The sequence below is a fragment of the Gavialis gangeticus genome, unplaced genomic scaffold, assembly GCF_001723915.1.
Source record: "Gavialis gangeticus isolate Ggan-Ray unplaced genomic scaffold, GavGan_comp1, whole genome shotgun sequence".
Taxonomy (NCBI): domain Eukaryota; kingdom Metazoa; phylum Chordata; order Crocodylia; family Gavialidae; genus Gavialis; species Gavialis gangeticus.
In genome coordinates this window covers 42,536,430-42,543,175 of record NW_017729034.1, presented here as the reverse complement: position 1 = coordinate 42,543,175, position 6,746 = coordinate 42,536,430, and positions in this window count along the sequence as shown.

The following is a 6,746-nucleotide window of genomic DNA, read 5'->3' as shown; positions in this document are numbered from 1 at the left end:
GGTATCCTTACCTGTCTGCTGGCCAGAAATTCCAGCTGCAGTCACCTGTGACTGCTGGGCTGCAGTTTGCTGGGCTGCAGCATAAAACTTTGGGAACTACTGATTTAGATCATTCTGATTTTTTCTAGCTTCAGATATCCCCAACTCATATGCTTCCTCAGTCTTGTGTCATCTGAGAATTCATAATAAATAGAATTTTGGAATTCAAATGTCAATACTTTAATACACTACTGTAATACTATATATGTTCTTACAGAATAAAGGTGATCAAATTTTTTCAAATTATTTTTTTTTAAAGAAAAGATGGCCTCTTTTTTTAAAAAAAAAGATTCTCTTCCTTCCCCCCACCCCTACCACAACGTAACTAGAGAATTTAAATGTGGTCTTTCTTGAAGAGGTGCAGATTTCGTTTAGCTTTTTTACTTCTATTTCCTTTTTCAGTGGCAAGAAAGAAAAAGAGTTGGAAATGAGAAAAGAGGGGAGTGAACACATCACATTGAAACAATGAAAAATTTAAAGACTTCAATTACAATTTTTACAAAAAATGTGAATAAATTAAAATTATTTTTAGATCCTGTAGCACAAAAAAACTTTCATTTTTTGCAGTTTTTCTTCTTTTATGCCAGCTCTAAAAATACAGTTACATGGAAAGACACAGTTTTGAGAAAATACAAACATAGGAAATAAGATTATCTCTATCTGCCAAATCTACCTTTCAACAAGAATTTAGATTTACAAAGTTCACAAATTAGAATTTAGCAGAACAAACTGCAGCATATTTATATTTTGTTCTGATAGGGACTTATAGGAACCATTTTGACATACTGAAATTAGTGATGAAGGAAAAAGAATGAAGCTACATTTCAAAAACTTGAGTCTTCTGCAAAATTAATGGGTGCCTGAGAGCTATGAGCCTACACAACAAATTTCAGAAGTGTCTGTTACAATGTTATTTCCAGTTTAACACTGTCAATTTGCTCTTGGTATGCACATAAGAAAATGGCTTGCCAAATTATTTTGGATCTCATGTGTGTCTTTCTGTTGCAGGTTGTACAAAAGTGAAAGAATATTACAGATGACTTTGTGTATGCTGGTTGTAGATTACTGGTGTGCACAAAGAGAAGATTATTACTTTAAGTGGAGAAAAGGGTTATTCTGTTGATAATGTACTACAGTAACCTCTGTTCATTCCTTTCATTCCTTTGAAGAAGCTCAAAATATGATAGTGCACCATAACAACCCCTGCCAAGAGACATAGACTGTAGCAGCCACAGGCATCCCACACCTGCTGCCTGCTAAGCCTTTTACTGATCAGCAGTGTTGAGTGGCCCTTATAAGCAAACGTGCAGGCAATCCTTTTCCTGGCTGAACCATGATCTGGAAGTTCACCAAATCTGTTTCCATTTTAGCCATTTAAAAAGTAGCGTCACTTAAGGTAGAATCATTGGTGTGCTGCTTGCTAAGATTTCTAGTGTGATTTTTTTTTAGCTTCTACAGCTCATGTCAGAATGGTAAACATTTAAATATTGAATTTACTGAATTAAAAAAGGAATAATTATGTCTTGAAATCTAAAATGCATATATTTAAAATAAGTAGGATGATTTACATATATACATGGTCAGAAGCTTCTCTTACACTGAAGTCCCACGAGTTCAATAACCCTTGTAGTGTAAATGACTGAATATATCAGTCTCAATATTAGCTTTTTAAAGTGTATTGATTTAATAAATAGTTCTTTGGCTCTAAATATAATGGGTATCTCATTAAAGAGCTTGACATCAAAGTGAGTCTTTTACATTCCTTATGCACAAGTTCTAAAGTATTTACAATTTTTTACTTGGACAAAATTCCTGTTGATTCAAGCAATTCTCAGTGTTAATTTTGCTTTTAGAATTTCCCCCTTAGTTACAAAGTAGAAAAATAATCTGAATAGAAAAAAAATCTGAGTTTTATAAAAGACTGTAGATTTCATATGCCTGTAACTAGACTGTCCTTGTTCAATGTAAATATTGTGGAGCAAATCCTTTGTTGGTATTAATCAATATTGTTCTATTGAAATCAATAACAATAGGCAAATATGGTGAAAGAATGTCACAGTTGCAAATTCAAGTACTTACAATTAAGAAATGTCAGATTTAGGGCTGCTTGTGCAACCTTAATTTGCCTCCTTTTAGGTATGAATTGTATTCAGACATTAATTATGTGGTCACACGCATTTATTCCACAAGATCATTGTCTCACTGAGTGAATGAATAGTTATTCATCGTTTCAGTATTTGGGGGATTTTTTAATCTTCATAATTCAGTGTGCTTACCAAACACTTCCAAACTCTGCATTGAAAGCAACATTCTATATTTCCTCATGGGCGTTTCTTTGGTGCTTGACAAATCTTGCTGAATTTTACTTTACAATGTACATTACAATGCAACCTATTTTACAGATGAGGCACAAAGAGATTAAGGTCAAAATAGTCAAAGTCCCTAGTAACTTTGTATGTCCAGCTTGAAACAGAGTGGTTTTGAAGGCAGTTTTCTTGCATTTTATACACTAGTAGGTATAAGATAGAGGATTTGAATTCAGGATTTTGTTTTGAAAAATCAGTTTCCTGTGATTTTATTCTTCATTATGAAGTGATAACAAAGAATTTCCTTATAGTCTCCTTTGTATGTTTCTCTCCAAAATAGGTTATTTAACTAATATTACCTGTGTATTTATATATTTATAATCACACACATATATAAATACATTTAGTCATATTTATAGTATATATCACAAGTTTTATGCATACATATGACATATATGTAACAAATCCATAGTCATAGAATCATCATAGAATTATAGAGAAGCAGGGCTGGAAGGGACCTCCAGAGGTCATCTAGTCCAACCCCCTGCCTGAGGCAGGATCACCCCTTTCCAAGCCATCCCATAAAAACCATAATCTAAACTCCACATAACACTACCATCAGCCCTGCCACAACATGGACCTAACACCCTTATCTGCCACAGGTAAAGCAGGGAAACTACAGCAGCCAATGTCCTACTTCTATAAAATGTTGTCAATATATTCTCAAGAGGTTCCAGGTAGAGGGCCACACCCCTTACTACAAAAGAAAGCAAAAAACTCCACAGTTCATACCAATGTGGTCATGGGGTAAAGTTCCCATTAACACACATTCACATTTGTATATACACACGCACATACACACACACACATATATAATGCATATTTACATATACAAATTTAATTACTTACAATTAGCATGACTGAGGCAGTCCAAAAACGCAAAATAACAAACTGGACTCTTAGATGTGCATGACATTGATGGGATCATCACAATTGTACAACCAAGGGCAGAATTTGGCATAAGTATGAACTGTGTGCTCTCATCACTCCTTGTTGTGTAGGTTGTGCATATGTCATCCTTAAAGAGCAGATCTCTGTCCCACTAGCAAATATTTGTGAAATTAATTGGCCATTCTCTATCTTCTATGGCAGCAGTCAGCAAAGATTTCTGCAGCAGGCCAAAAGGGCCCAGTTCAGGTCCAAGGGAGGTTGGAACTAGGACCTGGGCCTGCCCCCTGGACATGACACTGGAAAAATTCTCTGCCACCAAATGCTGTTGAAACTTCTCAGTTCTGTAGACTGGATACTAGGGCTGTCCAAAGCTTCAGTCCCTGATTCAATTCAGTGGAAATTCGGCCTGATTCAGTGGCTGAATCTCTGAATCAAATCAGGAGATCCTTTAATCTCTCCAAATCAAATCAGAACCCTCTGAATGGATTCGGAGAGATTCAGAAAGATTCGGTGATTTGGACATAGACACAGCGTTAAATGTTTTTTCTACAGTTAGTGAGCTGTGAAGATCATGTCTGTTATGCTCATCAATGCTGCAATGCTGGGGTGGATGCAGCATCCCACAGGAGCACGAGGGGCTCCCCAGTGCGCTCAGCAGCAGACCTGGAAGTGGATCAGAAGCACTTCTGGTCCACTTGCGGGTCCTCCGGGGAGCGCGCTGGGGTCCCCCTCCGTGCCCCCCCTAGCTCAGCAACTGGTGCTTCCTGGATCTGGGGGGACACCCAGGGTCCCCTGCAGCTGACTGCTGAGCTGGGGGGATGCAGGGGGGGCCCCCTGTGTGCTCCCTGGTGGACCTGGAACTGGACCAGAAGTACTTCCAGTACACTTCTGGGTTTGCCACCAAGTATGCAGGGGACCACCCCACACTCCTGTGGGATGTTCCATCTACCCCAGCATTGCAGCATTCACAAACCGCGCCTGGTACCTCGAGGTATGTAAAAAAAACATTTAAAGCTGTGTCTATGTCCAAATCGCTGATTGTCCAAATCAGCATTGACTCTTCAGATTCAGATTTGGCCAAATTGAATTGGGGACAGTGATTCATATCAATTAATCAAATCATTGCCTTCAATCTGGGCCAAATCCTAATCAAATATGGCCCATTCCGCACACCCCTACTGGATTCAATAGTTCCATAGGCTGGATACACCCTGGAGACTGTGGGTTGTTAACACTTGCACTGCGGTGCTGCTCTGCATAGAGAATGACAGCCTAATACTTCCATCAGTTACTCAATTAGTTCAAGCATCAGAGGTTTAAGTAGTAGATCTAAAGGTTCCAAGCTAGATAATGAAGCATCTGGTTGTTATCTGACTGTGGAAATTACAGAGGGATTGCCTTGTTGTCCACCACAGGAAAGATCATTGTGAAAACCCTCCTGAACCATCTCCTTCCACTTGAAAAATAGCTCCTCCTGGAATCTCAGTGTGGGTTTGGGGCATCAATAGGCATAACAGACATGATCTTCACAGCTCACTAACTGCAGAAAAAATGCCGGGAACAACATAAACCTCTCTATATGGCCTTCTTTGACCTCATGAAAGCCTTTGAATATCAACTGAGAATCACTGTGGAGGATTCTTCTGAAGTACGGATGCCCAGTGAAATTTGCACCATCCTTTGCCTGCTTCATGATGGTATACGAGTAGTGATTCTCAGTAATGGATCTATCATAGGTCTCTTTGAGGTTAAGACAGAATTTAAGCAATGCTGCATCATCACTCCAACACTCGTCTTGATATTCCTTACCACGATGCTACATCTGACCACCAACAAGCTTCCAGTTGGAGTGGAGCTAAACTACTAAATAGATGGTAAGATGTTTAATCTCAGCTGACTTGGAGCCAAAACCAAGACTACCCTGACCTCAGTCATTGAGCTGCAGTATGCTGATGATACTGTAGTCTGTGCCCACTCAGAAGCAGACCTTCAGGCAATTGCTGATATCTTCACTGAAGCATACAAGAAAATGGGACTGACACTAACACACATTGAGGACTAAAGTCCTCAATCTACAACTCTTAATAAGCAGTCCCTACCTCTAGTAATTCAGATTCATGATGAGACTCTGGAGAACACTGAGTATTTCCTGTACCTTGGAAACCATCTCTCGCAGAAGGCTGACATCAATGAAGAAATCCAACATTGCCTCAAATGTGCAAGTTCTAGACTTTTCATTGTAGACTTTCCTAATTTTAAAATGCCTGACTTTGCAACCCTACCAATCTTTCAGCATAGTTTTCTGTGCATAGCTGAAAAGGTTTTGCCTAGGAGAGCAAGAAAAAGACTGGGAGGAAAGAGCACATGTAGAATTTTTATCCACAATATAGGAGCACAAGGAACATTTTCACTTAGATTATGACCCCCATCAAGTCACGTAGGTAAAGTCACAGGCTGCAATATTTATTCCCAGGCCACAACACTGTGTGCTTCTGGCTCTTAGGTATGATTTTAGGTTATTGGGTAGTACTGTATGACTCACATGCTGTAGCTAGATGCTCTTCCAATCCTGTCTGCAAATTTCCTTCTGATGCTGTGCAGAAATCTGCTGCTGAGTAATTTAGCAGTTGTGAAGTTTCTCCTGCATAAGAACTGCACATCCTGATCAGAACAGCTTTATAGTTTTTCTGGAGGTGGGCATTGAAACTCCATACTAACTTAGAGTCATAGACAAGATTAGTTCAGGTACTGGCAAAAGATATCGTGTTCTGTGTGAGCATAACTTTTCTCCAAACCAGGATGGCATTGATAGTAAAGGAAATACTCAGAAACAAGATTAAGTACTTTCTCCATTCCCTGTTCCTACTGTTCTCCATTGTCATTATGCTATTATTTTCTCCTCTAGTGAAGGTATGCAAATTTAGGCTGTAAAGAGCTATTTTTTGGCTTTCACTAGATTTCTAGCAAATTGATTCTGAAGCTGAAATTTCTTTAAAAAGAAAACAAAAAAACCCAACAATACCCTCATTGCTCTTTGTAGCATTACCCTTTTCTCTGTACTTGCATCATCACAACATTTCTTTTTGTAGCCAGCATCTCTCTGCCCACATTGAGGCCTACAGGAACATATACAGAAAATACATAAAATGTCCCTTATAATAATAGGTATTCAACCAATATTTTGCTAAAGAAATATTTATCAAATGGCCCACTGTCAGTTCAGTTAGTAAGCACCAGAAGTTATACATGTGTTCAGGGTTTTTAACTAAGACTGTGAGAAATAAGCCTTCCTTTCAGGTGGTACATTCACTACTTGTAAATCCAGCTGCTCAGGTTCTTCCCTGGAGTTTTAGTCTTCAGCATCTCCCTGCCTGCCTGTCACTGATTACAGCTTGTCTCTGATCTCTCTGAGCCTTTTGACCAAAATCTGGGGTTCTATAGATAAGGGCT